The sequence below is a fragment of the Gossypium hirsutum genome, chromosome A05, assembly GCF_007990345.1.
Source record: "Gossypium hirsutum isolate 1008001.06 chromosome A05, Gossypium_hirsutum_v2.1, whole genome shotgun sequence".
NCBI classification, from domain to species: Eukaryota; Viridiplantae; Streptophyta; class Magnoliopsida; order Malvales; family Malvaceae; genus Gossypium; species Gossypium hirsutum.
In genome coordinates this window covers 62,067,780-62,089,213 of record NC_053428.1, presented here as the reverse complement: position 1 = coordinate 62,089,213, position 21,434 = coordinate 62,067,780, and the positions used below count along the sequence as shown (strand labels likewise).

The 21,434-nt window shown below is 34.7% G+C and overlaps 1 long non-coding RNA gene across 2 annotated transcripts in view; it reads right to left on the bottom strand.

Moving 5' to 3' along the window:
- LOC121229553 (uncharacterized) overlaps nucleotides 1-21,095 on the bottom strand; it is a 32,295-nt gene extending 11,200 nt beyond the window's left edge. Inside the window, exons 1-4 of one of the 2 annotated variants that reach the window (XR_005927309.1) lie at nucleotides 20,883-21,095; nucleotides 20,705-20,784; nucleotides 19,437-19,612; nucleotides 11,418-11,474 (exon numbers count right to left, since the gene is read on the bottom strand). This is a non-coding gene — a long non-coding RNA (uncharacterized lncRNA). Of the gene's footprint in view, nucleotides 1-11,417; nucleotides 11,475-19,436; nucleotides 19,613-20,704; nucleotides 20,785-20,882 lie in introns of those variants that run through there. The other variant, XR_005927308.1, reaches the window with a different exon arrangement.
- Between the last annotated feature and the right edge of the window lie 339 nt (nucleotides 21,096-21,434).

Sequence of the window (21,434 nt, the reverse complement as noted above, 5' to 3'; positions counted from 1 at the left end):
TACGATTACCAAAATTAACAACCAAACCACCTCACGAGCGCTCGCACGCTCGCAAGTTCACAAATACCAGCTTTTCAATTTTTCGGTTTTTCGGCTTTTCGACTTTTGCCGATCTAGTCTATGAGTGGGTGTCGTTTACACACCTGTTTGCGACGATATGCTGACGGGTTCCACACATGAGTTGCCTACAGTCAATCACTAATATGTTAACTATGAATCCAATCGCAACTTATATACAGAATCCCTTACCAAAAATTTGGCCATTAACACCTTAGGCACTAGCAATCCTACCTTTGCCGAAATTAGCAACTAGGTTTAGATCCAGTCGTTCCACTTGTCCAAGCCTTCGATCAGTAGTCTCTAGATCACACTATTATTACAATAAAGCAGTTGTCACAACCCTTAGAGCCATAGAGCCCAAATCGATAGCCTCCCTAAACCTTTAGGGGTTTCGGCTTTTCTAAAACCTGAAACAAAGAATAGATTCAAAAACTTACCACCGGTTCCTTCGGTTAATGATTCCAGTTAATTCCTACTCGATTCTGATGCATATCTAACCCCACAAATGTTAACAAAAATCGAGCCTTTAGTGATCTTATGAATTCGGCTATGCCCCTCTGGCTATGTGTTTTCGGCTTTTTGTAACTGTGTCAAGAAAGATGGAATATGGGAGTTTTGCTGTGGTCTTATCGACAGAAACTTGGGGTTCAGAGGATTAGAGAATTGGTCAAAAAGATGGAGGAGAATCAGAGGGTTTTGGCTAGGAGAAATCGGCATAGAAGAAATATAGTCTTTCGAGATTTCGACTTTTGTGTATAAGGCTTAGGAATAAATGATAAGAAAGTGGAGATGAGTAGAATAGTAAAAAGATTCGGCTATAGGGGAGAAAAGAAAAACAAGAAGAAGAAAAATAGAAGAATAGAAAATGAAAAAATATATATATAAATTTGCAACTTAACAAAACAAGAACCGATTGAAAGGGAAGAAGAATTAGCCAAATTAAAATACCCCAACTAACCCAAAACGAAAAAAATGAATCCTAAGGGCCAATGATATACGGCACTTACTAGTTATGGCTGAATGAATGTATTTCAGCATAGTAATTCTTTTTAAATTCCAATTCCCTAATTTGCTCCTTGATTGTTGACAAATTTGAAGTTTGAATTTCATTCAAACTCCCAACCGATCAGTAGCCTTATCCACCTGCTTGCACTGTTTCGGCATGCTGCCAAGAGTCCTGGTCATACCCCAACTCCTTCCCCATGCATGCAGCAAAAACCCAGCCTTTCCTACGCGAGATGAGGCTCAAACTCCAGAGCTCGTCTGCTCGTGCGCCCATGCGCCTTCACCTGAGCTGCTGGCCACTGCACCACGCCTCTTTGTTTACTAATATAGGGTCACAATTAATGTTAACCTTTACCTGCTGAAGCCTTAGTTACTAGCGAAATAAAAATGAAATTTTTCCTGCTATACATCTCAAACTCGCGACCTTCTAACCCCACACCTACGCTTCTTACCACTACACCGAAGTTCCTTTCATGTCACGATCTTCTCATAATTATTTATAAACCTTACCTGCTTCAGTTCTGGCCCGTTTAAAAATAAAACATAATTCGCCTTCCCCTGGAATCGAACCCATAACCTCTCGACAGGCCTAGCACGCTACTGCCACTGCACTGAAGCTCTTCTTATGATATAATCTGCTCACAATTAATCTTAAGACTTATCTGCTGCAGTCCTGATTCGTCTAAAACAAAATATGCTACTTACCAGACTCGAACTCCTAACCACATGCACACTCTTAACACCTCCTCGCCACTTGACCACGTGCCTCTTTTATGTCACCTTTCCTCTCGAACTATTTGTAAGGCCTCCTTGCGGAAATTCTTGGTTGTAAAAGAAACAACCATTTGCGCGCGCCGTGCCTTGAACCCAGGCACCTCCCATGACTTCCTAGCGTGCTTAGCCACTGGGCCAAGTGCTCCTTTATGCTAAAATGCAGCCCAAATTATTAATAAGGCCTACTGCCCAGATTTCCTAAGGTAGCATAAAATTAAAATTTTTCTAGAGTCTTAAATCGAACCCAAGCCTTTCCCCACACAATAAATCCATCGTAATTTATTTAATTACTAGACTAAACATACTAAATAATAATAATAATAATAATTAAAACATTCAAATTATTTGGGCCGTCTTCTACCCGAACTCAGACTCAAGGGCCAATACTTCCAAGCCTAAAAATTGGGGCGTTACAATTCCTACCTATGAGACATGGTATTTCACTCTCGAAGGAAATGTGTCCTTCAACTCCACAAGAGAAAGAACACATAAGTAAAATTCCATATGCTTCTGCTATTGGATCTATCATGTATGCCATGTTATGTACCCGTCCAAATGTCTCATATGCCTTAAGTATGACGAGCAGGTACCAAGTAGATCCCAGTGAAGGTCACTGGACCACAGTCAAGAATATCCTTAAGTACTTAGAAGAACTAAGGATACGTTCTTAATATATGGAGGTGAGGAAGAGTTAAGTGTAAAAGGTTACACTGATGCCAGCTTCCAAACCGACAAGGATGATTCTCGATCGCAATCAGGTTTTGTGTTTTGCCTTAATGGTGGTGCTGTGAGCTGGAAGAGTTCAAAGCAAAGTACAATAGCCGATTCTACAACAGAGGCTGAGTATATTGCAACCAGTGAGGTAGCAAAAGAAGCGGTTTGGATCAAGAATTTCATCACTGGACTAGGGGTTGTGCCTAGCATATCAGATGCTATAGAACTCCGATGTGATAACAATGGAGCCATTGCGCAAGCTAAAGAACCCAGATCTCACCAGCGATCCAAACATATACTTAGGCGCTACCATCTTATTCGAGAGATTATCGATCGAGGGGATGTAGAGATATGTAGAGTACCTATAGATGATAACATTGATGATCCTCTGACCAAGTCTCTGACACAGCAGAAGCATGATCATCACACTAAGTCACTTGGTATTAGATATATGAATGATTGGTCTTAGTGCCAGTGGGAGATTTTAAGAGTATGCCCAAAGATCAATCATGAGATGGTTGTAATAACATACTTGATTTACCATGTTTATTAATATAAGGCATTGTCATTATTATTTCAGTTTCTTTTCTATGTGCATAAATAAACTATTTTATAATAATATCCTGAGAATAATATGATTATTCTTAAAAGGTCCTTAGTCAAGTATTATTGTTTACTAGGACAACAATAATGCATTAAGACTAACATGTAGTTGATTGATGATAAAGAGTTGTCATTGATATGGAGTGTCAGAATCAATGCATGAAGTGTTTTAGAGAACAACATATTGGACTGACCCACTATGAGTATGTTTCTTGGATTATTATGTAATTGTCACAACATTACTCATAGTGATTAATATGTATATAATTCTCAGACTTGAGATCATCATTATCCCAACATCATGAGTTGTATATTTTGATACAGTCAAACGTACACCATAACTGGTTGATTTATAAAGGCTGATGTTGGATATACCACAATCTATGTAGAGGGATACGGTTGATCAATATAGGATAAGTCCCTCCTACATAATAGGAGTAATATCTTAGGCCACTTGATTGAATGAGACTAGAAATGCATGGCCATGCTCAAATAAGTTGATATGAGATGTCATACTTATTTGCGTGTCATAGTTCACTCAAGGTATCAGGAAACATGGGATGGACTATGCAAGTGTGACTATTCCATGACTTGTGTCCATTCCAAAGATAAAGGACTTAAGGATTAATTCATAAAAGATTAATCACAAAAGGTTATGTCGAATCATGAATTCTTGTAACTTAGGTAGCAATGATGCATTGCTAGATGCCACTCATTATTTGTAACATTAGAATCGTTCTAGTATTACTGCTAACGTTACAAGAACCTACAGGGTCACACCCTATGGTTGAAATGAATGGAATAAAACATAGTTGCTATTGTGTTTGGTTGTCACATGAATTAAATTAATTATAGAATTAATTTAATTGGCCAATCAAATATCGAACATATTAGATGTACAAGGATGTTGTACACATGAGGAGAACATAATTCTATTAATATATGAATTTGGTTCGTATATAAATTTAAATAAATATAGTTTACCGAAATCTTTATTATAATTAATGTAATTACAATTTTTGGTTAAAACATTATTATATTTATTTATTTTAATTATGATTATTATGTTCGGATTAAAATTTAATTCGATATATACATACCAATTATAAAGGGAGTTATATTTAGAAAGGGAGAAAAACCATAAAAAGTGAATATATATATATAAAACCCGAAGCCTGCTATTAGGTCTAGCATCCGTCAAGCAAAATATCTCTGAAAATAGTTTTTGGGGATTTCTTCCATTCTTTGTCAACTGGGTGGATTGCGTAAAGGTCGGGATCATAAGGATTGCGGCTTGGATTCAAAATCAAAATAGTATTCTCATTGCCGAGGCTTTACTATCTACTCAGATCAAAATTTTGGTAATTTCGAAACTTTTTCACCCTGATTCGTTCCTCACACATGGATCCATGGTTTGGATCGCCGGAATGTATATATATATTTTCCATTGTGCCATGGGGGTACCGGCGTTCCAACATACCAGTCCAGGCTAAATCTCTTATAACGACAACACCCTTAATGAGCTCGGATCTGAATTACGAGTCCAGACTAAATTCAGACCCTAATCAGATTACTCGTCCGGGCTAAATCTGTAATGCACATATATTTTTCAGGAGGCTTGATCATTCAAGGAACACACGTCCGGGCTAAATCCTTACTGCAACACATGCAGGATCTCAGTTCACATGTCAATGAGGGATTATCCATCGATTTCCATTTGTCAACCTCAACCGAGATAATTTTCACATGTCATCATTAATATACATTTCTATGATATTTCATGCCAATAATAAATGCAATCACTAAGCATTCATAAAGCATACAATTATGCATATTAAGGGTTTACTTCAAGTTATCCGAACTTACCTGGTATTCTTTCGAGATTGTGTTTCGGTTATTCCGAAACTTTGCGTTTACCATGATCGACCTCCGAAATTTGTTCCTCGGGGTCTATAATAGCAAAATTAACTCATTAATACCCCACATTATACATTTCAGGTTTAATATCTACCCTCGGTCCAAATGACCATTTTGCCCCTAACCTTTGACATTTTTACGATTTAGTCCTTAAGCTCGTATTTCTATCTTAACCAAGCCTAACCGAACATTTTTCTCTCTTATGGCAACCCACATTTTTAATTTTCTTCCCCATTTCTGTAACACCCCTATCCCGTAACCGTCGCCGGAATAGGTAAGGGGCATTACCGGACTTGTAACTCATGTCAGAACAGTAAAATTTTAAACTTTTTCTTGAAATAAAGATCATTCATTTAAATAAGTACTAAGCACAGCCAGAGATAAAATTTAAACTTCACTAAGTAAACATTCAAAAGATGCCATTTTCGCATGGCTTATATACATTAACCAAAAATATTCTTCCGCCACTAGTCTATTCCATACATGCCATAAGATAATCCAAATGTAGCAGTACCAAACAACGGATAGTGATAGTGTGACTAGTTGCTGATGATCCCTGAGCCTGTAGCTTCCAAATGAGATCTATAAAACAGAGGAAACAGAGTAAACGGAGTAAGCATTACAATGCTTAGTAAGTTTTAAGCAGTGTCAACAGATAACGATCAAATTATAACATACTTGTTCATATTTTTATTTCACTCTTCCTTCGGGCATACCATCCCTTTACCGAATATGCACATCTCATCATATACAATAGGCAGATAAACTTTCACATATAAGTGAGCTCATGTGACATAGATATATCGTATGATTTCACATAACCTCTCACACTGATCCGATGTCACATAATCATAGGAATAGTCTCATAGATTGCTCTCGTATGCATCACATAACTACCTTATGATTTAGTGCAAATCAAGCTCACATATAAACTTGGAGTACATACCTGTTTAACCTTTCGCATTGAATATATTTATAAGCAATTCTTATTACGAAGTCTTATAGCTTTAACCTCTACTCGGATTATCGGTGAGACCTTTAGCTCAGACGAAATCTCCACACGAAGTTATCGGGTCTTACCCGGACAAAATCTCTACACGTAGTCATCGGGTCTTACCCGGACAAAATCTCCACACGTAGTCATCGGGTCTTACCCGGACAAAATCTCTACACGTAGTCATCGGGTCTTTAGAGCTCGGATATAGTACGAGCACGAAGCTTACGGACATTAATCAGTGATATATTCTCGCATAAAGCCTGCGGGGTTTTAACCCGGATATAGTACTGACACAAATGCCCTTCGGGACTTATCACATTTATACACTTTCACATCCATCACGTTGGCCACTCGGCCCTGTCACATATATACACTTTCACATTCATCACATCGGCCATTAGGCCTTATCACATATATACACTTTCACATTCATCACATTGGCCATTAGGCCTTATCACATATATACACTTTCACATTCATCACATCGGCTATTAGGCCTTATCACATATATACACTTTCACATTCATCACATCGGCCATTAGGCCTTATCACATATATACACTTTCTTGGCTGAATCTACATCTATCATTTTCCATTATCACAATTTAGAATTCACGTATGGGTTTAATCAATAGCTTATGAGCAACTAGAACAAGTTTATCAAGGTTTACAACACAATCTCAAATTCAGCACAAGTTGTTTTTCCTGAGCAATAGTCACTAAATTATTTATAACTGGAGCTACAAAACTCCAAATCACTTTCCGTTAATTTTTCCTGAATATAGACTTGTATATATTCCGTCAATAAAATTTCCAGAATTTTAGGTTTGGCCAATTAATACCAGATTTTTCTTAAATTTTCCCCTGTTTCACTGTTTGACTAATCTGACCACTCTTCACTACGAATCAGATTTCTCATTTTACAGAATTCAAAATGTGTTGTATTTGATTTCATTTGAAACTAGACTCATTAAGGAGTCTAAGCATATGAATTTTATCTTATAACCATTTTTATACAATTTATAATGATTTTCTGAAAACAGAACAGAGGATTACAGTGTCATTCTGCACTGTCTCACACAACTTTAAATATCTCATTATCGGAAATAAATTTTCTTACACGGTTTCTTTTATAAGAAACTAGACTCATTAAGATTTAATTTCATAATTCATTCAGCCTCTAATTCAACTCCAACAATTTATGGTGATTTTCTAAATTCATATTACTGCTGCTGTCCTAAGCAGGTTTATCACAATTTTACTCTTCTGACATATCCTTTTAGCACTTCATAATATCATATCCATTTGGCAACATATCATATTAATAACTTACCTATACTTCATAATAGCCATTAGGCTATATGCATAAAAATTTACAATAGAGTTATGATTCTTTTAATATGTGCTTAACATATCATACTCAATCACATTATAGGCTTTAATACTTAAAACTTACCTCGATCGCTAATGTACGTCAATTCCGACTATTCGACCAATTTCCCTTTTTCCACGATCCGACTTTGTTTCCATAAGCTCTTGATGCTCAATCAACAATTTTTAAATTCAAATTTGCAAACAGCAATGTCATCACTTTACATAATGGAAATTAAATTTCATTACTTAAACTATCCACGACAATCACCTTCCGAGCACCTTAATTTTCTTTAAGCTAAACCACCTCATAGTATACATATACACATTCGGCTAATTATAAAAAAATCAGCACTCATAACCGAATCATTAACTAAAATCACATTCGGTAATATGCTTTTAAATAATTTCAATATTTATTAACATCTAAAACTAATTTGCTTGGGGTGCCATGAATTATTCAAATCGGCCGAATATCATTGAATTTCTAAAATCATGCTTATAACCACTTGGCCGAGTTTCACATATCAAAGCCACTTATATATATTATTCAAAGTATTTAACAACACTTAAAATCCAAAACCATAAAACTCAATTCATATAACACCAAACTCAATGCTAAATCACCCTAGGCACATTCGGCACTAGCACAAGCACACACACATTTAACTTTTCTAAAATTCAACTTTAACAAGCTTCCTATGCTTCCATGATAAAAACCGAATGCTCATCTTACCACCAACATGCATATTTAATTATCTCAAGCCTCTCTTAATCAATTTTATTCATAATAGCATGAACTCAACAATCCATTACTCATACAAAACAACATAACCGAAAATCCCTTCATGAACTAATCACTCACATGTAACATACTTTTCAAAAACAAGCTCATAAACATATGAATTTTGGTATCAAATTATCCATTGAACATTCGTTTACTATCTTCTATCCTCAACTCAAATTTCCTCACTCATTTTCACTAAGGCCAAATCTAAAATGCCTCATAACAAAAACATCAAAACACCCACCAAGACACTCTACAACCCATAGCCGAATGCATCACTTCAAACCAATAACAAAAATTGAGTCATGGGCTATGAAAGGAGCTTAGCAATTAACTCAATTTCACATAAATTATCAAGAAATAAAATTAAACATACCTCCAATTAGAATCACCAAGGCCAAATATCATGGAGCCCTTTTGTTCTACCTTAGATTTTGAGCTTGCTCCATTGCCGAAATCCTCAAAGCATTTTTCTCCATTCTTTCTCAAACTTTCACATGAACAAGGCAAGGATGTATGGCCTTCTTTTTTTTCTAATACTTATTTCCTATTATAAAACCATGTAGTCATTATAATATTAATACAAAATGCATATATTTTTTTATCCCATACCATCATGGCCGGCCACTTCCTCTAAAGTGGGGAATTTGACATGCAAGTCTACTTTTTTTTCCACTATGCATTATTTGCCCACTACCATTTAACCTATCACATTTCCAAAGTTTCACACATAAGTCCTTTCTAATTAATTTCACATTTAAAAGACAAAAATCAAAACATGAAATTTTCACACACACACTTTCACTTATAATAGGCATAAAATATAACATTTAATTATTCTTGTGACTCGATTTTTTGGTCCCGAAACCACGTCTCGACAGAGTCAAATTAGGGGTGTCACAACTCTTCCCCCCTTTAGGGATTTTCGTCCTCGAAAATTTCTACCGATGCATAGTTTAGGATAACGTCCTCTTATTGAATTATATCCACAAAGACATTAGCTCATTGATAGCAATTGTAATTCATTATTGATTTCGCATCGATCTATAAAATCATTTTCTTATCTTAAAACAAATACATAAACATTTCTACAAGTATGCACATATATCTCATTTTCTTGATTTCATAAGTAATAATCACTTAATTTAATTCACAAATGCATTTCAAACACATATTAAGCACATATTAATATGTATAATTCACATCATCAACCCACATATTTGTAACCCACATTTTCATTCACGTATAAGCTGTAACCTGACCGAAAGTACACACATACTCAAACATCCCAATAAATATCCTTTATCACTCCATCATATCTCACTATTCAACTTAACCTATTTCCAACAGAAAATCAACTTCCACATACCTGAACATTGAGTTCATTTAGCACATTCAATCACCGTTAACGATACCCGTATACAATCGATTTGGCATCAAGCCTCATATTGTATACCGGCATGGGATTTATTTTAGCACATAACCCATATATCCAAAATTATCAGCATTCATCACAAATTCTTACAGACTTTCAAATGTCGAACTTAATCGAAATAATTTCTTGAATATGATTAACAACAAAAAAAATAGGGGTCATTTAGCAATAGCACATATGACTTCATATACCAAGCATTCCATAGACTAAATTCGTAACACATTTATAACATGAATTCATTTCTTAACAACATATCCACCATCTTTTTACTTTCATCTGATTTTCTCATACCTTCCGTACATACCTGTATCACTTATTCTGATCTTACTTAATTTATCATCTTAAATATACCTGTTGAATCATTCGAAATCATTACGGATACTCATTAAGCACATATAGCTCTTACAATGCCATATCCTAGATGTGGTCTTACATATTCTCACATATCGAGCCGATGCCATGTCCCAGACATGGTCTTACACGAATTCCACTTCACACACTTAGTGCCCACTGACCGATCTCGCACTCATAGTGCTCGGTTAAAGGAATTTGCACACACACAGTGCCTGTAATCATTCACACACATAGTGCTCTTATTCATTCGTTATTACACATTGAAATGACTTAACCAAGTCTATAAACATCATGTATGTACACTTTTAAACATATCATCTCATTTAAATTTGAATTCGTATAGTAATGAACACTTAAACTTTGCTCAAATTACCGGCACGAAGCCTACTAGGCACGAAGGCCCGAATACACGTCACCAGCATGATTGCTCTTCGGGACCTAGCCCGGATATATTACTAGCACGAATGCTCTTCAGAACTTAGTCCGGATACATCACTAGCACGAATGCTCTTCGAGACTTAGCCCGGATACATCACTAGCACGAATGCTCTTCGGAACTTAGTCCGGATACATCACTAGCACGAATGCTCTTCGAGACTTAGCCCGGATACATCACTAGCACGAATGCTCTTCGGGACTTAGCCCGGACATTTCACTCTCAATTCTCATGTACATATACACATATAGCAATACACATTAGTATATCATTTACATTAATTGAATACAAACACAACATGCTTATCGACCATTCAACTTCCAGTTCCATAGCCACATACAAAAATCACATTTATAGTCATAACACTCTTTCAAAATTGCATCACTTATACCCTTATAATTCAATCCAAATCGAAATTCAAATACAAGTACATGATACGTACCTGATCAACTTAATAATTTAGGCATATCTAAGTGAATTTATATCGCAAATTCTCATAGTCAGAAGCTTGCTACAGCTCGATCGGGATCAAGATTCATTGCAATACAGCAAACACATTTTAATAGCCAAAAATCATCACACTATCATTTTATCACTTTATGGCATGTATAAATAGACTCACGCGTGCTACGTTAGTCCTAGAATCGACTAAACCGTAGCTCTGATACCAATAAAATGTAACACCCCTATCCCGTAACCGTCGCCGGAATAGGTAAAGGGCATTACCAGACTTGTAACTCATGTCAGAACAGTAAAATTTTAAACTTTTTCTTGAAATAAAGATCATTCATTTAAATAAGTACTAAGCACAGCCAGAGATAAAATTTAAACTTCACTAAGTAAACATTCAAAAGATGCCATTTTCGCATGGCTTATATACATTAACCAAAAATATTCTTCCGCCACTAGTCTATTCCATACATGCCATAAGATAATCCAAAACGTAGCAGTACCAAACAACGGATAGTGATAGTGTGACTAGTTGCTGATGATCCCCGAGCCTGTAGCTTCCAAATGAGATCTATAAAATAGAGGAAACAGAGTAAACGGAGTAAGCATTACAATGCTTAGTAAGTTTTAAGCAGTGTCAACAGATAACGATCAAATTATAACATACTTGTTCGTATTTTTATTTCACTCTTCCTTCGGGCATACTATCCCTTTACCGAATATGCACATCTCATCATATACAATAGGCAGATAAACTTTCACATATAAGTGAGCTCATGTGACATAGATATATCGTATGATTTCACATAACCTCTCACACTGATCCGATGTCACATAATCATAGGAATAGTCTCATAGATTGCTCTCGTATGCATCACATAACTACCTTATGATTTAGTGCAAATCAAGCTCACATATAAACTTGGAGTACATACCTGTTTAACCTTTCGCATTGAATATATTTATAAGCAATTCTTATTACGAAGTCTTATAGCTTTAACCTCTACTCGGATTATCGGTGAGACCTTTAGCTCAGACGAAATCTCCACACGAAGTTATCGGGTCTTACTCGGACAAAATCTCCACACGTAGTCATCGGGTCTTACCCGGACAAAATCTCCACACGTAGTCATCGGGTCTTTAGAGCTCGGATATAGTACGAGCACGAAGCTTACGGACATTAATCAGTGATAATATTCTCGCATAAAGCCTGCGGGGTTTTAACCCGGATATAGTACTGACACAAATGCCCTTCGGGACTTATCACATTTATACACTTTCACATCCATCACGTTGGCCACTCGGCCCTGTCACATATATACACTTTCACATTCATCACATCGGCCATTAGGCCTTATCACATATATACACTTTCACATTCATCACATCGGCCATTAGGCCTTATCACATATATACACTTTCACATTCATCACATCGGCTATTAGGCCTTATCACATATATACACTTTCACATTCATCACATCGGCCATTAGGCCTTATCACATATATACAGTTTCACATTCATCACATCGGCCATTAGGCCTTATCACATATATACACTTTCTTGGCTGAATCTACATCTATCATTTTCCAATATCACAATTTAGAATTCACGTATGGGTTTAATCAATAGCTTATGAGCAACTAGAACAAGTTTATCAAGGTTTACAACACAATCTTAAATTCAGCACAAGCTGTTTTTCCTGAGCAATAGTCACTAAATTATTTATAACTGGAGCTACAAAACTCCAAATCACTTTCCGTTAATTTTTCCTGAACATAGACTCGTATATCTTCCATCCATAAAATTTCCAGAATTCTAGGTTTGGCCAATCAATACCAGATTTTTCTTAAAGTTTCCCCTGTTTCACTGTTTGACTAATCTGACCACTCTTCACTACGAATCAGATTTCACATTTTACAGAATTCAAAATGTGTTGTATTTGATTTCATTTGAAACTAGACTCATTAAGGAGTCTAAGCATATGAATTTTATCTTATAACCATTTTTATACAATTTATAATGATTTTCTGAAAACAGAACAGAGGATTACAGTGTCATTCTGCACTGTCTCACACAACTTTAAATATCTCATTATCGGAAATAAATTTTCTTACACGGTTTCTTTTATAAGAAACTATACTCATTAAGATTTAATTTCATAATTCATTCAGCCTCTAATTCAACTCCAAAAATTTATGGTGATTTTCTAAATTCATGTTACTGCTGCTGTCCTAAGCAGGTTTATCACAATTTTACTCTTCTGACATATCCTTTTAGCACTTCATAATATCATATCCATTTGGCAACATATCATATCAATAACTTACCTATACTTCATAATAGCCATTAGGCTATATGCATAAAAATTTACAATAGAGTTATGATTCTTTTAATATGTGCTTAACATATCATACTGAATCACATTATAGGCTTTAATACTTAAAACTTACCTCGATCGCTAATGTACGTCAATTCCGACTATTCGACCAATTTCCCTTTTTCCACGATCCGACTTTGTTTCCGTAAGCTCTTGATGCTCAATCAACAATTTTTAACTTCAAATTTGCAAACAGCAATGCCATCACTTTACATAACAGAAATTAAATTTCATTACTTAAACTATCCACGACAATCACCTTCCGAGCACCTTAATTTTCTTTAAGCTAAACCACCTCATAGTATACATATACACATTCGGCTAATTATAAAACAAATCAGCACTCATAACCGAATCATTAACTAAAATCACATTCGGTAATATGCTTTTAAATAATTTCAATATTTATTAACATCTAAAACTAATTTGCTTGGGGTGCCATGAATTATTCAAATCGGCCGAATATCATTGAATTTCTAAAATCATGCTCATAACCACTTGGCCGAGTTTCACATATCAAAGCCACTTATATATATTATTCAAAGTATTTAACAACACTTAAAAATCCAAAACCATAAAACTCAATTCATATAACACCAAACTCAATGCTAAATCACCCTAGGCACATTCGGCACAGCACAAGCACACACACATTTAACTTTTCTAAAATTCAACTTTAACAAGCTTCCTATGCTTCCATGATAAAAACTGAATGCTCATCTTACCACCAACATGCATATTTAATTATCTCAAGCCTCTCTTAATCAATTTTATTCATAATAGCATGAACTCAACAATCCATTACTCATACAAAACAACATAACCGAAAATCCCTTCATGAACTAATCACTCACATGTAACATACTTTTCAAAACAAGCTCATAAACATATGAATTTTGGTATCAAATTATCCATTGAACATTCGTTTACTATCTTCTATCCTCAACTCAAATTTCCTCACTCATTTTCACTAAGGCCAAATCTAAAATGCCTCATAACAAAACATCAAAACACCCACCAAGACACTCTACAACCCATAGCCGAATGCATCACTTCAAACCAATAACAAAAATTGAGTCATGGGCTATGAAAGGAGCTTAGCAATTAACTCAATTTCACATAAATTATCAAGAAATAAAATTAAACATACCTCCAATTAGAATCACCAAGGCCAAATATCAAAGAGCCCTTTTGTTCTACCTTAGATTTTGAGCTTGCTCCATTGCCGAAATCCTCAAAGCATTTTTCTCCATTCTTTCTCAAACATTCACATGAACAAGGCAAGGATGTATGGCCTTCTTTTTTTTTCTAATACTTATTTCCTATTATAAAACCATGTAGTCATTATAATATTAATACAAAATGCATATATTTTTTTATCCCATACCATCATGGCCGGCCACTTCCTCTAAAGTGGGGAATTTGACATGCAAGTCTACATTTTTTTCCACTATGCATTATTTTCCCACTACCATTTAACCTATCACATTTCCAAAGTTTCACACATAAGTCCTTTCTAATTAATTTCACATTTAAAAGACAAAAATCAAAACATGAAATTTTCACACACACACTTTCACTTATAATAGGCATAAAATATAACATTTAATTATTCTTGTGACTCGATTTTGTGGTCCCGAAACCACGTCTCGACTAGAGTCAAATTAGGGGTGTCACAATTTCTACCACACATTTACATCTTTTGCAAATTAGTCCCTATAAGGGTTTCTCATGAAAACCAACTTGGAAAAGATGTTTAACACACATTTATCTTTCATATTCCTCCATAAGCTATTAACATACAAGGAACTCATGCGTGGGTAAATTTTCAAACATGAACCCTAGCATGAAATATGGGTAGAAATGGAGAGTGCAAGTTACCTGGATTTCAAAAATACGAAGAGCATTAAAAACGGGGCTTGGGAGCACTTACTATTAAGCTTTAAAATGTTGAAAACCCTAGCTATGATGTCTCTTCAATTTTAGGTAGCCATGGAGAAGGAAATGGCTGATTTTGGCTTGATTTTCCCCATTTTATTTCATTAAATTGACAAATGACCAAAATGCCCTCATGTCCTTTCTTTAAAATTTCATCCATGCAAGCCCATTTTTGTCCAAAAATTTAGAATTTGGAAAATTACTATCCAAGATCTTCTAATTTATAATCTAAAGCAATTTCATACAAATTGCTTCTAGAATCCAAGTTTTGCAATTTATTCAATTTAGTCCCTAATTTCCAATTGGACATCTTATACTTAGAATTTCTTCGTGAAACTTTAACACATGCATATACTCATATTCTAGGCCTCATAATAATAATAAAATAAGTATTTTAATGTCAGATTTGTGGTCCCAAAACCACTATTCTGACTAGGCCCTATTTCGAGATGTTACATTAGCCGTTGGATAATTAGAACCAGAAAAAACACAAGTCACATCATAAAAGACTTTCAAAAATTTTCAAATAATAGCAACATTTCTCCACTCCTCGTTAGAAAGTGCAAATATTTGATAATCTTTATCCCGTTGGCCCCAATAATCTAGCACATCTTTTATAGTAAAGAGAAGATTCAAGCATCAAATAAGTAGAATTCCATCACACACACACACACCTTGATGTAACTTTTTGGTCACATTCAAATGAAAACTTTTGTCGGCCACATCATAAAATATTTTCCTACGAATTCTGACTTTTTTATGTACTTAATTCCATTTCGAATCTTACCAATAACATCATCAGCAAGTTCCAAACTAGCTTTACTTATAAGATTAAATATATGTGCACAACATCTAACTTGAAAAAAAGCACCATCACACAAAATAGCTCGGTTCGCACGAAAACAATTTTTAAGACAAGAAACCATAACATCATTATAAGAAGCATTACCGAAAGTGATGCTAAAAATTTTATTGTCTATACCTCATTGTGATTAACATAAAACAAGTTCATCTGCTATGTTCAAACCATCATACAAAGGAAATAAAGCTCTAAACTTATGATTCTATTTTGTAGTTTTCAATCTTTGTTAATCCAATAAGCAGTAATACAAATATATTCATTATTAGTATGCTCCGAGTTCCAATTATCGGAAGTTAGACAAATTAAACTAGGTGCTTTAGCCAACTCTTCTTTAACATGATCTCTCTCTTTTGTATAATACATTAGGACATCCCTAGCAGTTGTAAATCTACTTATATCCTTAAAATTAAGACTAGCAATTCTAATCATGTATCTATCTAACAGCCCGATTTAGACCCTAGTCGGAATAGTGGTTTCGGGACCACAAATGTGAGTTAGAAAAATATTTTAATATTATTTTTCGTGCTTATGATATGTTAATTTATATGTGTGAATTTTTGGTGTGATAAATTTATCGTTTAAGTGGTTAATTTGAGAAAATGATTAAATCGCATAAGTTACAAAAGTTACCTTCTATAAGTTAAAAGTGTTATATTGATATGGTTTAGCAAAGTGAGAGTCCTTGCATGTCAATTATACCATTAATGTTAATGGTGGACAATTATGGACATGTTAAGTGAATTTTAATAATTTATAACTAAAGGCTAAAATGGTAAATCATGAAATAAATATAGTAAATTAAAGAAAACAAAAGAAAGTGCATACAAATTACCTTGTTTCAGCCAAATGTTGAAGAAGAAACCATTTTTGGTTCTTTGAGGTTCGGCTAATGCATGTTTAATTGGTAAGTGTTTCCTGACTCGATTTTTGATGATTTTTATATTTTTGAGATCATTCTTTATGTTTTATAAAACCCATGCTTTAATTTAAGAAATTGATGGTAATTTTCAAATGTGCCATTGATGCTTTAGTGAGCTTTTTGATGATAATTGATGTTATATGGAAGCTTGATGATAAATAAGCATGTTTTGTCTTTGGATTTTGATGAATTTGAGTAATTTGGATTAAATTGTGAAAATGATATTTTGATGGACTAACATGAAAAATAATGAAATATGTGGACTTATATGGACTATATGAGGATTCGACAAAGCATGGGAAGTATGAAATTTTGTGTATTTTGTTTATTTGTGAAATAAGGACTAAATTAAATAAATGTGAAAAGCTAGGGGCTAAAGTTCAAAATGCCCATTTATGTGTTTTTGTGTGAAATTGAATGGTTTGATGAATAAATAAGTTAATTTTGAATACATTTAGATCAAGAAAAGAGGAATTCAGAATTAGATCGGGGGAAGGATAAAGTTATCGATTAATTGACTTGTCTCGCCATTTTCAAACCCGAGGTAAGTTAGTATGTTATAAGAGTATTATTTCTTTATATAATTAATGCTTTGAGAATGGTTAATTTGTATATTTTTGGTTACTAGATTGATGGATAATATATTGATTGTGAAAACGACACTTAGTGTGCGAATTATTGAGGATGGAACTTAGTGTGCGAAACATCCAGAAATAGCACTTAGTGTGCAAATTATTGAAGATGGCACTTAGTGTACAAGACATCCAGGATGGCACTTAGTGTGCGATACGTCCGTGAAGGCACTGAGTGTGTGAAGCTTCAAGAACAATGCTTTGGTTTTAAGACATTGATTATGCAATGGCAAACTTTGGGTATGTACAAGTTTAAAAATAAGTTGGTGAAAGGTTTGTTAGAATCCCGAAAGATGTGTATGTTATTTTAAACTGCTAATGTTTATGTATATATATAGATGAGTTTTTATCATACTAGCTTACTAAGCTTTAAAAGCTTACTTTGTGTGCTCCCTCTGTGTTTGATAGATATTTAAAACTAGCTTGGACTTGGGGATCGTCAAGGAACGTCATAACACTATCGAGCGTCTATTTTGGTATCATTTTGAGAGTTGTATATATGGTATATGACATGTATAAGTTGGTGTTATTTTGGTATGTTTTGTGATATGAATATTAGCCATAAGACTTGGCGTGTAAATATTGGTATGTATGGCCTCTTATGTTGAACTAAATGATATGTTTGATGGGTAATTCATATGATGCTTGTATATTGCATATGTGATGGATTAGTTATGAAATGTTGAAATGGCTAGTTTTGTGGTATAAGGTAATAGAGAAAGTAATAAGTCATGTATTTGAAATTTATGAAAGTTGATTTTAATACATTGTTTAGATATGTTTTGGTTGTGAAATTGAGTGGTGAGTTGGATGATATTTTGAATGGTTTGTAATATGATTGAATTGGTTGAATTAGTTGCCTATTAATGTATGGAATTGGTATGAAATGTGGTGTTTAGGTATGCTTGAATAGGGTTGAAAAGTGTGGCTTAAAGCAAGCCTAACTTCACTCCACATGGCCGAGCACACGGGCATGTGGCTCGACCATGTGTGAGACATGGCCTTGGTACACGGCCGTGTGACCCCTGGGGTACCCTTTCGAATTAAGACAGTATACCCTACAGTTTTGACACGGGTTAGACATGCGGGTGTGACTACTGGCCGTGTGAGGCATACGGACTAGCACACGGACGTATGGCCGGCCTTGTGGCCAAGTCAGTAACCCCCTTAGTTTTCATACGGGCTAGGCACACGGGCATGTGACCTGGCCATGTGGGCAAGTCAGTATGCATGCCCTGTATCTACACGGCCTAAGACACGAGCATGTCTGGTGGCCGTGTGAGGCACACGGCCTGTTCACACGGGCGTGTGACATGTGCAGGTGAGAAAAATTTTCAAGAGTTCTAAAGTTTTTTAATGTTTTTGATTTAGTCCTGAACCTCTATTAAGTATGTCCTAAGGCTTAATAGGGCCTTATAAGGGACAATGTAATTGTGATTGAATGGAATTTGATTATGAATGCATATACATATGGATGTGTGTGTGAATGTTGTGTATGGTTCGATAATACCTCGTAGCCCTATTCTGACAATGAATACGAGTTAAGGGTATTACAGTCTAAATCTGGTTCTTCAACTGTCCTAAATGAATGCTTACCACACACAAGAAAAGTAGAAATAGCTCAACGACACTCATCAGCATCAAACTTGTAGTTTTTTTTATAGATGGGCCACCTCTTAATGATGGTTGAGTGGCTATGGTGTATTGAGTTATGTCATTATTAACTTTTTTCAAACATTGATTTAGATGACGTCTTAAATGAGAGTTTCCACTAGAAGATTTAGTAGAGAAGATATTCTTACAGTGATTACATTGTGCCTTCAATTCATTTTTGTTCTCGCATTTAAGCTTTATCATTTCATCCCACACCTTTGAAGTGGTAGACTTTTGACATTTGAGAGCACTTTCATACTCATTAAACTCATCATCCACGGGTATAGGAGTGTTCGAACTAGCCATAGTCATAAAAATTCAAGTCCTAAAATCCAAATAAATCAAATTAGCCCAAATTATTCCTGAAAAAAAGGAAGATATAGAATTTAAGTAAGTTTCAAAGCAGGAAAAATGGCACAAACTTGTGTACTTTTGCATATTTTCAACATAAAATAATGGTATAACATGATTTTTTAACAGTGCTGGTTGTAGACTTGTAGTTTCCAGCAATTAAAAGAAGAGAAAAACCAGAAACATTAATTTGATATTCAATAATTCTGAGATTCAAAATTTAAAACCTTATGTCCAAATTGGAATTGCGAAAATAAACTATTTAGGTTGGGAATTATCGATTTTCAAAATTATACTTTAATTAATTTGCATTAATCAAAACTATTTTCCACAAATAAAAAATAATACTTGCCCAAAGGAAGTAGATCCTAAATATGTAAGTTAAAACATTTATCTGGAAGTAGAAAAATGAAGCATCTTTGATTTTTCTAAGATAAATGTGTTTTTGGGTCATTTATTGTTCAGTACAAAGTATCTTAACTTTTGTCTTAATTCGGAGTTTGAAATTTTATTTTCTTACTAAATTTTGCCTACTGATATTTTTCAATGAAGGGTATAAACTCATGTTGAATGTTAAAAAAATGTCAATTTTCATACTAAAAACATTTAATAATTATGATATGATTTGTCTTCACGATAGGAAATATTGGTTTTTTAAATATATATATATAATTATGAGATATTACTGAAGTAAATGGTTAATTATTAATGATAACAATTTAAATCACGTCAACAAGTTATTTAAAGATCTTTGAAAATATCTCCATCATTTTTTGTAATAAAAACTTGTTTGGAAATTATAATTTTTTATTTCTCACCATTATAAGCGCAAAGGGAAGGCTCAAAATAATAACTATTCAACAATATATGCTAATATCAATAGTATGCTTTCAGCAAAACCATTACCCATGAGTCCAAATTTAAGAAGAAGAAGACGAATTATTCGAAAAGAATAAAAAAAGGAAGCTCTGTCATAGATCCAACAACCAGCATTATTAACCAAAATAATTGAAATTCAAAAAACCAATAGCTACAACTAAAAATATTTTAAAAAGAAGAAGCTTACTGTATTGTGGTTGTAGGTAGTATGAGGAAGAAGAAGAGGTTTTCTGAGATAAAGTAAGACACAATAGCAGTATGAGGAACCTAAGGACCAAAATACCAAATAGGCTTAATTTATATAGCCAAACTCAAATAATAACTAAAGTAAAAATTAGACCTAAGTGGTAAATGAAGAAGCTTACAACTTGTGGGGAGCTCCGAGACCGCAAATGAAGATGCTAGAGACAATGAGCTGAGCTAATCTGAGCTTGAGGCTAGTAGGTTGTTTGGTATAAGCAGGTGGGAGGTGGAGACTGGAGATGAATGAGTATTCCGGAATGTTTGGGAGGAAGAGGGATGAAGAGGAAGAGGAAGGTGGAGACTAGTTAGGGATTTTGATTTTGAAAATGGGAAAAAGGGGGAGGAAGTGGAAGGCACGAAATGAAAGTGAAAGGGTAAAGTTAAAAATTAATAATGATAAAAAATAAAATAACATAATATTAAAATAATTCGGGCTGAGCCGGGCCAAAAAAATCATACCCGAGGCCTGACCCATTTTTTAAACAGGCCTCGTTTTTGTCCAAGCCTATTTTTCGGGCCTATATTTTTACCCAAACCCTCCCATTTTCCAGGCGAGCCTTCGGGCCGGGCCATGCTCAGCTCTAGTGATAGAGAACTACCCACACAGCAAATGAAAAATATAGGTCTCCGGGCACCAACGCTCTACCAATACGGATATTAAATCGTACCGCAAA